Raw genomic sequence first — 19,963 nt, 5'->3', positions numbered from 1 at the left:
ATGCTGAGTGAAGTAAGCAGGACCAAGAGAACATTGTACACAGTAATAGCCAGGTTGTGTGATGACTAACTTTGATAGACTTACCTATTTTCAGCAATGCAAGGATCTAAGACATCTCTAAAGGTCCCATGATGGAAAATACTATCCACATCCAAAGAAAAAACTATGGAGTTTGAATGCAGATGGAAGCATACTATTCGTTATTTTTTTTCTTCTGTTTTGTTTTGTTTCTTCTTTCTTGTGGTTCTTCCTATTGGTTCTAATTCTTCTTTACAACAAAACTAATGTGAAAATGTGTTTAATAGGAATGTATATGTAGAGCCTATATCAGATTGCCTGCCATCTCGCAGAGGGAGGCCAAATGGAAGAGGGAGAAAATTTAAAACTCAAAAACTTATGGAAATGATTGTTGAAAACTAAAAATACATTAATTAAATTTTAAGAAAAGAAAGAAAATGGTTAACCTCCTTCATTGATGATGGTTGTCATATAGCCCAATACTTGTTAAATTAACTCTCCTCAATCTTTCTTCCACATCAGTTATTTTTCTGATGCATTATTTCACATTTTCTTCTCTTTTGTTATTCTTTTGAATTTGTGTTATTTTTGTCTGATGTCACCTGGAGTCATTAGCTTCCACTTGCCTAATTTCAATTTTTAAGGATTTTTTTTAAGTGAGTTTTTGTATGTCTTTTTTCCATTTGGCTGATTCTGCTTTTTAAGGAGTTCTCTTTTTTTTCCCAGTGAGTTCGTGTACCTCTTTTTTCATTTGGTCAATTCTGTTTTTTAAGGTCTTATTTTCTTCAGTACTTTTGGTGCCTCTTCTACCAAGCTATTAATTATCTTTTTCGTAATTTTTTTGAATCACTTTCATTTCTTTTCCTGATTTTTCCCCTATCACTCATCCCTTTCTTTAACTCTTCCAGGAATTCTTGTTGGACTTGGGTCCAATTAGTATTTTTCTTTAAGCCTTTTTTCGTGGCTATTTTCACATTGTTTTCTTCTTCTGAGTTTATGTCTTGGTCTTCCCTGTCATCATAGTGGTTTTTAATGATGAAATTAATTTTTATTGTTTGCTCATTTTCCAGCCTGTTTCTTGACTTTGAACTTTATGTAGAAGTTGGATTTTGCTCATCGGGGCGAGAGGGGAGGCACTATCCCAAGCTTCAGACTTTTTATGCTATCTGTTTTCAAAACTAGTTCTGGGTCGGGGGGGAGGGTGGTCTACAAGTTTTTGGTGCTTCCAAAGTGATATGATCCTGGAATAGGTATGGTCAATGTTCTCTCAGTCTGCATGTAGTCTTAACCCAGGAAGGGCAGGCAGTTGGTTCCTTGCAGCCATTGTACTCCACTTTGCTTTGGAACTGTGACCAGGGCCCCTGTTCCTTTGTGACCAACTACCAGCACTTCTTTCCTCCTGAACTGAGATTCAGAATTGCATATGGGCAATAGAATTGACAATCAGCATCAGCTGTACCCAATGCCAGCAAAGGGTCCCCTCTAAACTCTTTCTGACATGATGTCCTATCCCCTTAAATTTTTGAGCTGAGAGCTCTCAAAGCTGCTGCTGCTACTGCTACTGCTACTGCAGCCACTGTTGCAACCACTGTGTGTGTGAGTTCCAGAAAGGCCTCCAGCCCTGTATCACAGTCTTCTCTTGCTGATCTCTTATGTTTTCTTAGGCCAAAAAAAGTCTCTCCCTGACCTTTTATTGGCTCTGACAGCTCAAAATTTTATTTGATGTGTTATTTTAAAGTTATTTAGTGGGGAATGTTGAGTCATCCTGGACTCTTCATTCTATCTCCCACTCCCAATATCCAAACTATGGAGAAGGTCTGTCAATCTCACTATTGCAATATCTCTCCAATACACTCCTTTCTCTCCTCTGACATTTCCACCCTTCTGGTGTAGGTCTTTATCACCTCATGCCTTGATTACTGCAGTAGTTTGCTGATGGGTCTGTCTGCCTGGAGTCTTGTCATTGAAATCCATCCTTCATTCAGCCACTAAAATGATTTTCCTAAAATGCAGGTCTAATCATCTCACAGGCACACACATACATACACACATCACACACACACACACACACATATACATCCACTCAATAAACTTCAGCTCCCTCCTATTGCCACCACAATCAAATACAATATGTTCTGTTTGGTATCAAAATCCTTCATAAACTAGTACCCTCATAACTTTCCAGTCTTCTTACATCTTACTCCCCAAAATGCATTCTTCAGTTGAGGGATTGATTGTTCTTTCTGCAAGAGTTGGTTGTTGTTATGGTGCCCTCATTCCATTCTGTTTATTGATTGAGGTTGATTGAAGGAACTGGGGATGTTTAACCTAAAGAAAATAGCTTTGAGGAACAAAGTAGTTATCAAGTTTTGAAAGACCTGTTATTTGGATATGGAATGAAATGTATTGTGTTTGGCAATAAAATGACAAGTATCAATGAGTGATATTAGCAAAGATGCAGATTTCAGTTTGTTTTATGGGAGAAACAAAACTTCCTGACAATTGGAGCTATCTAGACATGAAATGACCTGTATTGGGAGGCAGTTTTCCCTTAGAAGAGGTCTTCAAGCAAAAGTTGGGTAATCACTTTTGGATGATGTTTTAACAAAGCTATTATCATATATTAGTTGGACTAGATGATTTCCTTTCCCACTCTATGTTCTATGTTCTCAAGTTGTCTTGTTTTATTCCTCCAAGGAGAAAATATGCATACTTTAAAATAATTCATTAAAGTGAATTGCTAGTGTAAGTGTCTGTATAAAAAGTGTGCTTAGGGGCAGCTAGGTGGCACAGTGGATAGAGCTCCAGCCCTGAAATCAAGAGGACCTGAGTTCAAATCCAGCCTCAGACACATAACACTCACTAGCTGTGTGACTCTGGGCAAGTCACTTAATCCCAACTGTCTCACCAAAAAAAAAAAAAAAGGAAAAAGTGTGCTTATCAAATAATGCATACATTATCCAAATACATTCTCATGTTGCAAAAATTAAGATGTCAACCCCTGTTAAAAAAAACAGCTCAAATAATAAGAATATAATATAATGATTCTTCTTTTCTATATTTTTGTGCCTCTTCCTACTCAATTTTCCATTCATTTGAAGTCCAATCTATCCTATAAATTACATCACACTCAAGGTTAGAACTCACAATAAATATCTTCTTCAATGTTTTCCTTACTTACAGGAGAAAAGAAAGGCAAACTACGCTTGTGGGTTTTATGTAAATACCACCACTTCCTTCAAATCTCACCATTCTCCAAATTTTCTCTATGGTTTTATGTAGACAAGATTTAAATATGCTTCTTCTCCATGTAAGATTGTATATATTTCATTGAACCTATGAATTCATTGATATAAAAAACTCCACAATAAGTAAACTCCCTCTACCAATTCAGATTGGCATTTTCTCTAGAATTTATCATCTTAGAGAGTTGCCTAGAGCACTAAAAGTTTAAGGAACTAACCCAAGACCATACTTCCAGTATGTGTCAGAAGGAGGACTTGAACCCAGATTTTCCTGGCTGTAAGGCTAGCCCTCTACCCACAATGCCATAGCTGCCATCAACAAGTGCATACTATGAGTAGGGATTAGTTTATTCTTTGTACTTGTATCCCTGGTGCCTCACACAGTAACAGGTGCACAGTAGGTGCTTAATAAATATTTATTGATTGATTGACACTTTAAAACTTTAAAAGAGCTATGATTTCATTGATGTAGACACTTCCTCCTTTGATCCAGATGGCATTCCATGTTGACAGTAAGCAACATAAATAAATAAATAAAGTAATCAATCTACTGGTGATGAGTGTTATTACACTTAGCCAAATTGATCTTTGGACCAAAAACACACAATCTATCACTAGCTACTATTCTACCTTGTACGTGCCAAACAGAATATGTGTTCTACTGGCAAAACTGATAAGAATCCAATGCTATGTCTATATTAATGGAAGAGTGCATGCAACCTTTTGATTATATGTAAATAATTCTGGTCAGGGTTGCATGGCCTTTAATGTTTTTGCTTCATAATTGTAGCCTATGTGAAATGAGAAACAAGGCCCTTGACCATATTCTGTAACACAACCATGATAACACTTTAGGAAAGTTCCATAAACTCAGCGGGCACTGAACAAACACCCTAATCATTTCTACATCACATCATTTAAAATAGAAAGCTACTTTCTAAACTAAAGAAAACACATTCCTTGTAATTCAGGAGGAAAGCTTGTGAGTCATGCACAGGCTTTCTAGCTAAGTCCTGATGAAGACATTTTACAGGGCTAGAAATACTAGGAGTTCACAGAAATTCATTGTTTATTCTGCTGATCCAATATCGACACAGTCAGAAGTCTGGAGCCTCCACTGTGTTGAATTTGTATTGTGTGCTTTTCTTAATGGAACTAATATACTCACAAATAGCTTAAGGATGTCATAAGAAGAAACTTGGAATCAACCATTTTTAAAGCAAACTTAAAACTAAAAACAACACAGGTTTCTCTTTTGGGTCTAATATGGGAATCCTTTAAATGGTATGGTTCATGCTGACTTGTAATGGATAAATTATTTGAAATTGTACTGCAATGCAAAATGATCAATAAAAATCAAACTGATTAAAGTCCTTCTTGTAGAACAAACTTGGGCCAGTAAATGAGCCAATCTGTAATTGGAACTGTGTGGCTACTAAGTTAAGGTTAACTATAAATTGCAGTCCTTTAAAACACAGCCTTAAATTATTCTGTAGGATTATCCCCTACTAGCCCTTTACATGTAGACTACCTTTGAGATCTGTTGCCCCAGGATCATGGCCTGGCCTTTCCTGCCTTTGCTGAAACATTTTTTTTTCTACTTACCAAAGATAGACTCATTGTTAAAGGCCCTGGTCAAATACTATTTTGCTGATGAAAACTTCACTGATTCCTCCAGCTGAAAGTGATTTCTCACTCTTCTGAATTCCTACTACACATTGGGTCACTCATATTTATGTCTCACATTATATGTATGAAAATGTCCATTCCACAGAGTCCCAGAACCTCAGAAATGGAAATGGACTTGAAAGAGAAATAGATAAAATTGAAAAGCAAAAGATCATAGAATCATTAAATAAAATTAAATGCTGGTTCTTTGAAAGACTAACAAAATCAATAACTCTTTAGACAACCTGATGAAAAGAAAAAAGAAAAAGAAAATGACTAAAATAAACAATAAACAAAGTAAACTCAAAACAACAAGAAAAAAATAAATGCTCAAAACCCCTATGCACAATTATATGCAAGCAAACCTCATAATTTAATGGAAGTGGGTGATTTTCCATTAAAACATAAAATGCCCAAATTTACAGAACACAAGAGACATCTTAATCAATTTCAGCAAATGAAACAACAAAGGAATGAGTGAGTGAATGAATGAAAAGCATTTATTAAGTGATTATATGCCAAACACTGGGGATACAAATACAAAAAGCCCTTTCCTTCAATGTGTTTACATTCTAATGGGGAAGACGATACATAAAAGGTAGGGGTAGCCAAAGAAGGGAGTTATGGGCTAGGAAGTGATAAAGAATGTGAGTGAAAGAATAGAGCACTCTAATAATGCACTCCTTTCAGGGGCAATGATAGACTTTCTTTGAATACAGTTTTCAGGGTATGAGGGGAAAAGGGAGCGTAGTGTACATAAAAGGTAACAGGGCAAAAAGTGAGGTTGCCTTGTCCCAAAGAGTAGTAAGCTGAGTGAAACAATCCAGTCAGGTGGGTAAAGCAGCAGAAGGTAGGAGAGAGGTGGATAAGCATAAATAGATAGATAGATAGATAGATAGATAGATAGATAGATAGATAGATAGATAGATAGATAAACAGAGATAGATATACCTAGCTGTCATTCACAACTCCTCACCATCTCCCATATCCAACTTACTGCTAAGATTTATTGATGTTACCTTTGTAGCATCTGCCCCATTCTCTCCACAGCCACCATCCTAGGGCAAGTTGTCCTCACTTCACACTTAGACTAGTACAATCAACTGATAGTGGGTCTTCCTGCCCCAAGTCTCTCACCACTCTAGTCCATCCTCCACTGTCATCAAAGTGACCTTCTTAAAGTTCAGGTTTGACTATGTCACCCTCCCCCCCCAATAAACTCTAATGGTTCTCTATAACTTCCAGGATTGAAAATAAACTCCTCTGTTTGGAGTTCAAAGACCTTTATAACATTTCCTCCACACCTCATCTATCCAGTTTTCTTTATATATACTTTATGTCCCTCACATTCTCTATAATCCACCATTCCTCCAACAAAACACTGCATCTCCTGACTCTGGGCTTTTTCACTGGCTATCTCCCATACCTGGTATGCTCTCGCTCCTCATCTCTTCCTCCTGAATTCTTTCAAATCCCAGTTAAAACCTCACCTTCTACAGGAAACTTTTTTTGAATCCCTTTAATCTTTGTGTCTTCCCTTTTTTGATTCTCTCCAGTTTATCCTATACATATCTTGTTTGTTCGCAGTTGTTTCCATATTGTACTTGAGGGCAAGGACTGTTTTTGCCTTTCTCAATATAGTGCTTGGAACACTGAATACTTTTAAAAATGCTTAGGGTTTTTTTTTTAAATTGATTGATAGAATATAATTATAGTAGGATTCTGTTCCTCCAATAATACATTTGCTTTCTGATAATTGGATAAGGCTCTCACATTTAAGCATCAACAATTAAGTTAACATTTACTGAGTCTTAGCACCCTCTGCCATTCTGAAACTATCACTGGGAAAACAGAAGAGAGATTGCATTGGGTTGAAGAAATCTTGGAATATTTTCTTTGTTTCTTGTATTTCCATAGCAAAATAACAACAGCAAATATCCAGGTAACTAGCTTACTGATGATGCCCCTTTCCTTAGTTAACTATGTTGCTCTTCAGAAACAGGCCTGGTTTGTTATACCTACACTACATGAATATTTCTCAAACACTGAGAAAGCACTCTACCTAGTCCTTTTTATAAGAACCATGTGGTCTTAGGACATAAGGCAAGGAGGGATAAAGCAAAGAAACAACCCCACTTCATTAATGAATAAATTACAATACAATACAAAAATCTTGACTAAAATTTTATTTAAAACAGTAGCATAATAAATCCAAAAAAATATTCCTCATGAGCAAGGAAATTCCTTACGGATTTATACCAGGAATGTATAAATGTTTAAAATTAGTAAAATACAATATTATCATATTAGAATCAAGTATACCCCAAACAACATCATTACATCAACAGGTATAAATACATACATACACACACACACACACACACATTGACAAAGTAGAGTAATCATTTATGCAAAAAACAAAAGCAAAAACTGCAAAGCAAGGGCATTTTATTATAAACACATATACTTAAATATTTAGTACTTAATACCAAAAGCTAATGTTATTTGCAATGAAGAAAGAATAGTTTATTTCCCAAAAAGTACAGGATGCTGCTATCATCGTTATTTCACCTAGTTCCTGAAAGAAATTGAAAAGTTACTCATCAAAGAAACAGAACTAAAATAGAATAACATGATGGTTTACTAAGAAGGACCAAAGGATCAGCAAATAAATTAATTGAGCTAGTTATAAACTATTTTTATTTATTTTCTTAATTAGTGAAAATTTATCTTCTTTCTCCACCTCCTCTCCATTCACTGAAAAACAAAATAAAACAAAAAAATACATTCTGAAAGAAAACAAATTCTTATATTTGCCATGTCCTAAAAATATTTCTTAATTTTCACCCTGAATCCATCACCTCTCTCTGGGGAGGTGAATTGTATAATCCATCATGAGTCCCCTAAAATTATAGTTGGTCATTGTGCTGGTCAGAGTTCTTAAGTCTTTCAAAGTAGTTTGTCAATATGATGTTTTTGTTACTGTCGAACTTACTCTCCAGCTTCTGCTCATTTTGTTTTGCATCAGAATAACCAGACTAGTTCATAGCTCCACTAAGAATACACTAAAATATCTGTTTTTACCACATTTTCTCCAGGAATTAACAAGTTAATGAATTTTTAAAAAGCAATTATTGAGCATTTACTATATCCCAAGCATGGTTCTAAGTACTAAGCATATAAATATTAGAGGAAGGGTAGACCCTGCTCTCAAGTAACCTAATAATCCAATAAGGCAAGAAAATACACATTGGAGAGTTGTGGCTGGTGTTGTGGCCAGGTAGGGCATTTCTGTATGTAAAGTGACAAAGCTATTAAGTAAAGTCCTAGAAAAGTAAATGTACATGTCTTTTCTAGTAGTAATGGAAGTATTGGTTTGATTATTGTTCTAGTACTGGGGAGAAAGTGGAGAACAAGCATGTAGCAGTGTAATAGCTGGTGAGAAGATGTCTGGAAAGGGACGTGAAACATGTCTGATATAGAGACAGCCTAGACATAGTAGGCCATGTGAAGCATTCTCAAATTGGAGGGGGGGAAGTTCAGGTCAGAAAGGATTAAGGGAATCACAAAAGATAACAGAGACTATTTTGATACATTAAAGAAAAAATAAGATTTTCTATAAAACATATCATTGTAGTTAGATAAGTGGGTAAATTTTGAATTGGGGAAATAAATCTTCATTAAAAATGTCTTGTAAAGGTCTACTATCTGGAGAATTACCACAAATATATGATTAAGATCCATTTCCCAGTAGATAAGAGGTCAATGGTTATGAAGCAACAGTGCTCAAACAACAAAAACAACAACAATAACAACAACAACAACAACAACAACAACAACAACAACAAAATGCTTTACCTTACACCCAAGAAATTATCAGATGGGACAAAAGAGGAGAATGATCAACATTAGAGGCACTGTGGAGCGATAGGAACACTTGTACACTATGGAATTATAGAGCTGAAATTCTGAAAGTTGTGAAATTCTGAAAATGAATTTGGAATTACATGTAATATGAGCCTAAAAGGTCCGTACTACCTTTTTGCCTAAAAAATTCACTATTCGGCATATATCCAAAATTGGTCAAAAATACACAGTTCTTATCTATTCCAATATATTCATAGAACAATTGGAAACAGAGTTAGATGTCCATCTATTGAGAAACATTTAAACAAAATGTGGTTAATGGATGTAATGGAATATTACTTATTCTAAGAAAAGATAAATATGAAGAATTCAAAGACTTATGTGAACTAATGTCAACTAAAGAAAGCAAAATCAGGGGAAAAATATACCTAATGATTTCTTTAAATGCAAATGGAAAGAACAAAAAAAAAATAAAACTGAATGCTACGAACTAGAACTCATTAACTTTCCCTGAAAGGCTTCTCTTGAGGGTACCACAATCCTCCTACTTACCCACGCTTGCAACATTAGTGTCATCCTTAACTCTTCACATATCCAATATGTTGACAAATCTTGTCATTTCTCCCTTCACAATATCTCTCTTATATGCCCCTTTCTCTCTACTCACACAGCCACCACCCTGGTGTAGTCCCTTATCACTTCATTCCTAGATTATGGAAATAGCCTACTAATTACCCTCCTGCCAAACATCTCTACCTACCCCAGTCCATCCTTTACTCAGCTACCAAAGCAATCTTCCTAATGAAAAGTCTGACCATTCCCATCTACCGCCATATCTCAGTAAACTTTAGTGACTCCCTATTGACACAACGATCAAATATAAAATCATTTGTTTGAATTCTAAAGCTCTTCACACCAGGGTCATTTCTACTTTTCCAATCTTCTTACAAGCTCCTCTCCAAGTATATGACATTAGTCTTCTTGTTGTTACTTTCTCTCTGAGAGGACTTCCTATTTACACTGAACATACTTTGCATGTACATAGTTGTTTGCATGTTGTCTTCTCCATTAGAACACGTGCTTCTTGAGCTCAGGGACCATGTTTTGCCATTCTCTCTGTCCCCAGGGCTAAGCACACTGATTAGCACATAGTAAGTGCCTAATAAATGTTTGTAGATGAAAATTGTTTGGAGCTGAAAAACACCTTAGAAGCCATTGAACCTAATACCCTCCTTTTACAACTGGGAAAACTTTGGTTCAGAGACTTCAAATCACTTGCCCAAGGACACAAAGCATAGTAAGTGGCAAGAACTTGAACCTGGTATTCCAATTCCAAATACATTACACTTTTTATTGAGTCACCTGGAATAACTAAGGATGTAATTTCAAGCACTTTCTGACCAACTCACTGACAGCTTTCCAGTCTTGTTCTAACTTATCTATTGTGTTATAGACTCAGTCTGCTGCTCTTCTATTCCAGTGGTGAGAAATTATCACCACAGGAAAGATTGGAGAACAAGAAAGAGCAGTTGAAATATAGAGCATCAGGAACCTCAAAAAACAAAAAAACAAAAAAAAATGTACTTTCCAACAGTACATTCTACGTTACTTTATTAACCCAGGTTGGATTATAAAGGTCTTACGAATTTAAGCATTTTACCTTTCTATTACGCTCCCAGGTTTATCATTTTCCACTAGATTTGGTGCCCTGTCCCGATGTCTTTCCAGCTAACGATTCTCCGAAGAATTATTGTAATGGAATTACTAAAATCTCAGTTTGGGTTTTTATGGAAGTTGTTGCCACTGGGCAGATAGAAGTGATACAACAACATAATGTTCTATTTTATCTGGGCCAATCCACTGACTGGAAAGAAGCTGTAACATTTATTTAGTTATTTAGTTGCTTTATAAAATCACAACCATCATGAAGTTGCCTTAGGGTACAAACACAGAAAATTAGCACATTAATTATAAGTAAAACACTATAGAAAAACAATTAAGAGCTCTAACTAAATTTTGAAAATGGTAGCTTTAGTGTTATTCCACTGATTAACAGCAAATCACCTAAATAACACAAGATATGTATTAATAGCAATAGTAGTGGCTAGCACTTTAAGGTTTTCTAAATGCTTTACAAAAAGAAGGAAAACAAGGAAACAAGTATTAAGTGTACCATGTGTCAGGTACTGTGATAAGTGCTTTACAACTAACATCTCCTTTTATCTTCACAACAATCCTTGGAGGAAGGTGCTATTATTACTCACATTTTACAGTAGAGGAAACTGAGGCAGATTTTGGTGATTTTGATAAAGTCACATAGCTAGTTAGTTGCTGAGGCTGTATTTACACACTCAAGTCTTCATGACTCTAGGGTCAATATCCTATCCTTTGTACTACCTAGCTGCTTCTGCATAACAACATACTTAATGTATAACTTATACATAGGGTATGTACATGTGTATCTGTGAATACATACCTGACTATACACATTCACAATTATCACACACACACATATTCTATAATATATGTTATAGTTAATGACCACATTCTGGCTAATGATCTTATAAAGAAGAACAATTAAAACATGCATGAATTATTCTCTTAGTTTTACTTTAACAATGGAAAGTTAAGGTGAGTTTGCTGAGATAGTGTCTTATACTTTGATCACCAATATTAGAATATGAATTAGTTAGCTGAGCTTAAATTCTTGTTGTGAAATGTATAATATACCAGATCCTTATTAATGGTTGCACATGGGTAATAATTAAATCAGCACCTTTTTCTTTCATTGATCTGATGATTACTTGATTAAAGCATAAACAGAAATATTATTATTGAATTTTCTATCTGTTCTTCCACAGTGAAAATGGCTAATAATTTTCTTTTAAGACTCTATAAGCACATAAACATTAGGTATTACAATGAAGGAAAAGTGTATATATATGTGATACACTTGTAATATACAGAAGACTCTCTTCCACCATTTGAATCAAATCAATAAATTATTACCTCTGAAGAATATGGACAGATGTGTGTTTATCTCTGCCCATAGGATGATTGAGGGTAGCTCGGTTGCACAGTAGATAGAGTACCAGCCCTTGAATCAGGAAGACTCATCTTCCTGAATTCAAATCTGGCCTCAGACACTTACTAGCTATGTGACCTTGGGCAACTCACTTAGCTCTGTTTGTCTCACTTTCTCACTTGTAAGATAACCTGGAGAATGAAATGGCAAACCACTCCAGTATCTTTGCCAAGAAAACTCCAAATGAGATCACAAGGAGTAGGACACAACTGAAACAACTGAACAGCAACCACAGGAAGATAGTCACAATTAAAGGAATTATATGATAGGATCATTGATTTAGTGTTAGAAGGGACATTAAAGATCATCTACTCAAATTTCTTATTTCTCTAATGAGGAAGCTGAGGTACAAATAAGTGAGGTGATTTTTTTCCTAAAGTCACATGGTTAGTAAGTAGCAGAGTTAGAATTTGAACCCATATTCCTTTGCTCTAAATCTAATACTTTTTCTACTACATGATGAGGAATCTCCTACTCTTTATTCATTTTCATCCAAACAACAACAAAAAAATTGCATTCTACCTTAATGCTCAACAGGATCAAACTCCCCATGAACTTTAGTCATGTCTGGTACCTATTTCAATTCCTTAACCCTTTCATTGATAGAGAAAAAAAGATATGTGATGAATGTAATTTAGGAAACACCAATCTACTACATAAAAATCAAATCGTGTTTGAAGGGTATGATGATCAAAGTAAAAGACATAGAAGACAAAAAAATAAATAAATAAATACATAACCATCCTATCTGTCAATGCCTTAGAAAGAAGGCAGTTGAATCTGGTTTTTGTCTTATTTCCATGGAAGATATTGTAATACGTGGGAGTAGAACCCTATATCTTAGCTAAACCCTATATCATTACAGCATCCCAGCTCCTAGCACACTCCTGTGCACATAGAAACTGCTTAACACACATAATATGTGTAGAATGAATGATTAATGAAATTTTTTTTACTGGTCTCCTTAACATTGCCTCTTAGCTAAATTAGTCTTGCCAAAACTCGTGAAACAAACCCATAACTGCTTATGGGATGATTACTGATTCTTTGGTGTTAACTGTTGGTGTCTTAGGGGTCTTAATGTTTCTCAGTTTCATTTTTCATTTCCTCTAATTTGCAACATGATGACATAACATCTTAGTCTCCACTGAGGTGGGAATAAGCCAAAACTGAACACAGAAAGTCTTATGTTAGGTAAAAAGCAGAATTTTGTGATCACAAGAACAATGGACTAAAGATTATGTCTTCTCCATCCTTTGATGTCTTTGAAAAAAGAATACATACTTATCACTCCATGGTGTTTAGTAGTACTGTTGCCTGGAGTCACTGCAATGAGCTGCAGACCTCTCAAGACTTCTGAAATCAGCTATTATGTCAGCTGAGGGAAGAGATTTGTTTCCACAACTTTCATTTCTATTAAGAACTTTAGTAAATGAAAGCTAAAGAAGGAACTGAAGAAACAGAAAGCTTCATTCTTTAGTCCAGGTGCAATAATATTCACATTGAAAATATAGTTCAACTTTGTACATAAAAAGTAAATAATGGTAGCAATAATCTACCTATTTAAGATCTCAAGATATTCATTTTCACCCCAATTATCTAAATAGTTAGGTGAGAACCTATTTTGGCTTGAATATACTATCTGGAAATTCCCTAAATTCTATATTTCACCTTGTATTTATATACTAATTCAATTCAATCTTATCTAATCCAAGAAACACCTTGAAAGGTGCTACTATATGCAAGGCACTATATGAAGGACACTGAAGATACATTTTTTTTTAATTGTGAGGTGAGGTAAGGTGAGGCCCTCAAGGAGCTCATCCTTTATTTGGGGGGAAAGCAAATAAACAAATTAAGTAAACACATCTATTTCTTGTCCTCTGTCCACCCCTACTCCTACATGAAATTCTCTCAATTCTCATTTCCAACTTCTGACTTCCTTGAAGTCTCAGCTAAAACCCTAACTTCTCCAAACAGCCTTTCCCAGTCCTCCTTCTTCTTAGTGCTTTCCCTTTAAGATAAATTCTATTTTATCCTTTATACATCTTGTTCATAAATAATTGTTTGCATGCTATCTCCCTTATTAGACTATGAACTCCTTGAATGTAGGTGTTGTTTTTATTTGTTTGTTTGTTGCCTTTCTCTGGACTCCTGGAGCTTAATACAGTGACTGACATATAGTAAGAACTTAAATGCTTCTTACCTTTGCTAACTTCATATATCTTAATTTGAGAACTAACAATTAGGATAATATGACAGAATCATGGTATCCTAAATGTCTCACAAGATGGATATTTCTTCAAGAATAATGTTTTCTTATAATCCTAATGTGATTTATGGACACCCACCAATGCCTCAGTGCCTTGAATAATAATAAAAAACAGTAGTCCATTATTTTCATTTTCTTCCACCTTTTAAGCAAAGTTGATTAAAAAACTGTATTTCATTCCAATCTGACACTCCCTGCCCCTTGAAACCAGATTACTTGTTCTGGGGAGGATTAAAAAAGAAAGAGAGAGCACCCTTGACTTCCACTTTCACATTTCCAAATGAAAAGGATATCTCAGTCACTTGTAACACATCTTAATTGCTTCATTATATTTTTATAGAGCACCTGAATTGCTTGGAAGCCGTTTAATTAAAATGGTGCTTGTTTTATAGTTAACGGAAATGCAGAAAGCACATATCCTGCAGCACCATCAATCACAGTTTTTTTTTTCTTCTTCTTTTTTCCCTTCCTTGCACTCTCAAAGACAGTGGAGAATGAGCAGATTAATAAGGCACTAAAATGCTGGAGTATCATTAGAATTTAGATGTGTGCACGTTCTGGGACCCAGGTTTCCCATAAACTTTAACGTATTCTCTAGGAGACCACTACCTCTTTTAATGAAATACTGGCCATAATGTCTTTTGTGGCCTAAATGGACCACTTCTTTTATTCATCAACTTGGTGCATTACAAACAAGAAGCAAAGCTGCCAGTAAAGGAACAGTTTTCAGTAAGCACACTTTAGTGTTGCTTTTATTGTTAATTTTTGTTACTCATTTTAGTAGAAACACCATGGCTAATGAAAAGAAACAGCTCCTATTCTTTATGTAGTAGCTGAGTTGCTGTGTGACCTTTACTAAATCACTTAACTCCTCTGGGTTTATTTTTCTCACCCTCCCCCACCCCCACAAAGGAGTGTTATTCACACAGATATTGACCAAGGGCTTATGGATATGAAACACATATCACAAACATGTATTAAGGTTCTACTTCTTGCAGCTCACCAGTAGGCACTAGGGAGATAAAAGTTTATATAATAGCTAACAAATTAAAGCAAAAAAAAAAGCTATCCTTGTTCTCAATTAGTTTGGGTTATAGTAGAAGAGCTTATGGTAGAGAAACTGACAGTCTAGTATAATGCAGTGAGACTACGAGAAGAAAGAATGCGACAGCAAATTTGAGGAGTTTATAATTGGGAGAATTCATTTGCTGCTTTGAGTTGGGACATGTAAATGGAAATAGAGAGGAGGTTTTTGTTGTTGTTGGAGGGTGGGTAGGCGTAGTTTAAAAATCTATCCACAGAATTAATGAAAGGTTGGATTCCTTCCCTTTTACCTAAATACAAAAAATAACCCCTTTTATTTCTTTACTGATTACATAAAGATCTTCACATTTCACTCTCTTTTACTAGATCATAAACATCTTTTCCATTAAATGTGAATAGCCCCCAGAGCTCTGTTTAAGGTCCCTGGGTCCTAACTTCTTATCTCCTGAAATATTCTCCTTTGGTGATATCATTAGTTGCCAGGGGATTCAATGATCATCTCTATTCAGATAACATAGATGAGGTCAAGCTATGTAGATTTAGCAGTCATCTGTATAGAGACAATAATTGAATCCATATCCTACATTAATTGTCTACTGCATATATTCTACAGGATGTCCTAAAGGCATTTCAAACTCCTTAAACTCAAAATGTCTAAAACTAAAGTCATTATATTTCCTTCTAAATCCTCTCCTCTTTCAAACTTCCCTATGTGTTTTAAAGGTACCACAATCCTTGAGCATCCTTGTTTCAAAGGCAATTGGTAGGTATAGTACTCTTTTCTTATTAGTGGAGATGAAGGCCTTTCCCTGTGTGAGGGGTGAGTCAGAGTTGGTGAGAGTCCAGAGCTTCAGGTCTCAGCCAGTTCCCCTTTGTGAACTCTTCAAACATTAGTCCCCCTTCAGGACTCTCTAAATGAGAGTCTTCTTTGAGCAAAATGTCCAGATTGCCCACACATCTCATGTATTCCCAGAGTCTTTTCCTTCAGTAACCTGAAGTGTTTGGGCAATCTTCATCATATCCCTATCCCCAGCTTACCACATTAGAAATTTCATGGAGTTTCCCCTTGGGTGAGATCTAGGACTTCTTCTTGGTTGAACTGAGTTATCTTGCTCCCAACAGGAGAATTCCTTCACTCTGTATTGTCTGGTATATATTGTCCTTTGTTTATATTCTCTGATTTCTACTTTGATTCAATTTGGGTTAATTAGCTTATTTGCTTTTTTCTATGTATGTTCATTGTAGAACTGGTATTAAATGGAAAAAGGTTAAGTCTGGCATATAGATCTTGGGGTTCTCCTCCCCCCCAAAAATGACAAAACAATTAAAAGATAGATGGAACCTGATCATATCCCCTAGTCAAGTTTTCTTAAGCATTTTCTACCTGTGACCCCTTCAGCGCTTCTTGAACTATTGGTCCCAACCTCCTATGGGGTTGGGATCCACAGTTAAGAAGTGCTGTGCTAGATGAATAATATTTAAGGGAGCAAACAGGTATTCTTCTAGTCCAGTACTCCTTCTCTCTGAGGAGAGCAGAGTGGTAGCTTCTGACCCCAATATCCTGCTTCCTCTGCTGGCAAGAATAAAAGTCACCCTTGGGAGAGAGGAGAAAGAGGGTAGAGATATTTATTTTGTCTCCCTTCAAGACACAAACACAAGGTCAATTCCTTGCCATGTGTGGAGATTTATAATACATGTGGGACCTACTTTAACCACTCTACCCTTACACTTATGCACATCAAGGTTCCAAGCTTTGGGAACATCCTGGTTTCTTGAGGCTTTGTCCTCTCCCTTACATGCAACCAGTTGTAATATTATAAATTCCACCTCCAAAATATGTCCCACATCTGTCTCCTTCTCTCTATTTACAGGCCAGAGAGGAGAACTGAAGGAGGAACTGAGGCCAGAGGCACCATTCCCCATACTCCAGGACTAGAGGTGATTATAAAAACTAAGCCACTACAATTAAAAAAAAATTTCACAGGCAAAGGAGAAAGAACCAACCATGGAGAGTTACTGAGCGGGGTGGAGCCAAGATGGCAGAGTGAAAGCAGTGACTTTCATGAGCTCCCCCAAACCCCTCCAAATACCTGTAAAAAAAATGGCTCTAAGCAAATTCTAAAGCAGCAGAATCCACAAGAAGACAGAGTAAAACAAATTTCCAGCCCAAGACAACCTGGATGTTTGATCAGAAAGATATATCGCGCCGGGCTGGGAGAGGAGTACAGTGCGATGTGGGCACGCAGGTTGCAGCAAACCTGGAGCAGACCTCAGAGGACTGAATCGCGGGCAGCTGTGGTAGTTTCCAGACTTCTCAACCCATGAATGCCAAAGACAACTTGGAAGGGCAGTGGGAAAAGTCTGTGACTACGGTGAGAGAGAAAAGCTAGGTCTCAGCCGCAAGTCCCGAGTGCGGCCTGGGGCTGTGGCTGCCTCCTGAGCTTCTGGCCCACAGACTGAGGGGGAATTGAGTGGCTGATCAGAGGGGGATTATAGGGATCTCTTTGCCAGTGCTGAGGCAGGAATCTCATGCTTTGTCCCTGTTTGGATCTGGGTCACAGTTCTGAGGGGCGGTCCTGGGAAGAGGAGGAGCGCTGGCATGGTGGAGCTTGTTGTGGTGGTGAGAGGAAACATCTCTCCCCTTATCATAGCACTTTGGAAGAAATGAAAATTTACAGGTCCCTAGAAGTATCTCTGAAAACAGCTGTACAAACCCCCGAAGCTTGGGACAGTGCATTCTCCACATTGAAAGCAGACTCTTACCTTAACCAAGAGTTTAAAACTCAAGTAATTGACCAGGATCATGAGTGAGCACGCAAAAAGAGTCAGACTATATTATCTTATTTTGGTGACAAATAAGATCAAAACATACAACCAGAAGAAGACAAGGAAGCCAAAGCTCCTATATCCAAAGCCTCCAAGAAAAATATGAAGCAGTCCCAGGCCTTGGAAGAGCTCAAAAGGGATTTAGAGAAGCAAGTAAAAGAAGTAGAGGAAAAACTTGGAAGAGAAATGAGAGTGATGCAAGAAAATCTTGAAAAACAAGTCAACAGCTTGCTAAAGGAGACCCAAAAAAATACTGAAGAAAACGTAGAGAGTTACTATGGGAATAGAAAAGACTAGGGTTCATCTTCAGAGGATGATACTGAAGCAAAGCTACCTACTTCTATCCCAAACAGTAATGTCAAATGGTCACCTGCCCAAAAAAGAATTCATAGAAGCACTTTAAAAAGACTTTAAAAATCAAATGAGAGAGATTGAGGAAAAACTAAAATAATAATAATAATAATAATAATCCAAGAAAAACAAGATTATGAAAAGCAAGTCAACCAATCAGAAAAGGAGATCCAGAATCTTCAGGAAGAAAATGACTCTTGAAAATCAGAATTGGTCAAGGGGAAGCCAGTAAAGTTATAAGAGATCAAGAAATAATAAAACAAAATGTAAAGAATCAAAAAATAGAAGAGAATGTGAAATATCTCATAAGAAAAACAACTGACCCGGAGAACACATCAAGAAGAGAAAACATAAGAATAATTGGACTACCTGAAAGCTATGATCAAAAAAATAATCTTGATACAATAATCTAAGAAATAATTAAAGAAAATCATTCCGAAACATTAGAACAAGAGGGGAAAGTAGAAATAAATAAAAAAAAAATCCACTGATCAGAACCTGAAAGAGATGGTAAAAGGAAAACTCACAGGAATATTATAGTCACATTCTGAAACCCTTAACTCAAGGATAAATTATTACAAGCAACAAGGAAAAAAAATAAATATGGCTGTGCTACAATTAGAATCACCCAAGACCTAGTAGTGGTGACACTAAAAGACTATGGTCTTGAAATACTATATATTGAAGAGCTAACAAACTAGAGTTCTAGCCAAAAATATCATATGCATCAAAGCTAAGCATAATCATAAATGAAAAGAAAAAGACATTTAATGAACTGTCAGACTTTTAGGACTTTGTTAAAAAAAATACTTGAACTTAATAGAATATTTGACATACAAGAGTTAAGAGAAATATAAGGTATGTACCAAAGACCAATTACAAGGGACTCAATAAAGACAGACTCTTTACCTTTTATGTATGTAAAATGTAATGATGTATGTCTAAGATTGTTATTAGTAATTGGGTAGTTCATAAGAAAGATTGGACTAGACCTAAGTGTTATACGACTTGAAAAAGTAAAACCATTTAGGAACAGCTAAAAAAGAGTATTATCTTATGCAAATGAGATGTGAAAGGAAGAACTGAAATAGAGGAATTAGATGGGGAAGGAAAGCTGTTAGTTCTGGAAACATTTATTAGGAATGGGTTCAAGAGGAAACAACACATACCTCTAGAAAAGAACAAAAGTCTTCTAAATTTAGAAAGAAATAAGATGCTAAGGGGATAGGGAGAGGGGTGAGGATAAGGGAGGTATTTCTAGAGGGGAGGATGAGGGATTAAAGGGATGAGGGTTAAAAGTGAGGTATACAAGGGTATTTAGATATATGAGAATTGGAGGATCATGGAGGGATCCTTGGAGGAAGGGTATATTAATCAATAGGAGGATAAGTTAAGAGATACAAGGAAAGTTGAATGGTTAGGAGAGATAGGAAATAAGAGATATGTGCAAATATAAAAACAAAGATCAGAAGTAGAATTTGTTAGGGAGAGTATATGCCTATATATGCATGCATGTATATATATATATATATATATATATGTGTGTGTGTGTGTATATATGTATATGTGTATGTATATATTTCTATA

The sequence above is a fragment of the Vombatus ursinus genome, unplaced genomic scaffold (genome assembly GCF_900497805.2).
Source record: "Vombatus ursinus unplaced genomic scaffold, bare-nosed wombat genome assembly UNPS02014832.1, whole genome shotgun sequence".
Classification (NCBI taxonomy): domain Eukaryota; kingdom Metazoa; phylum Chordata; class Mammalia; order Diprotodontia; family Vombatidae; genus Vombatus; species Vombatus ursinus.
This window is presented reverse-complemented; position numbering follows the sequence as displayed.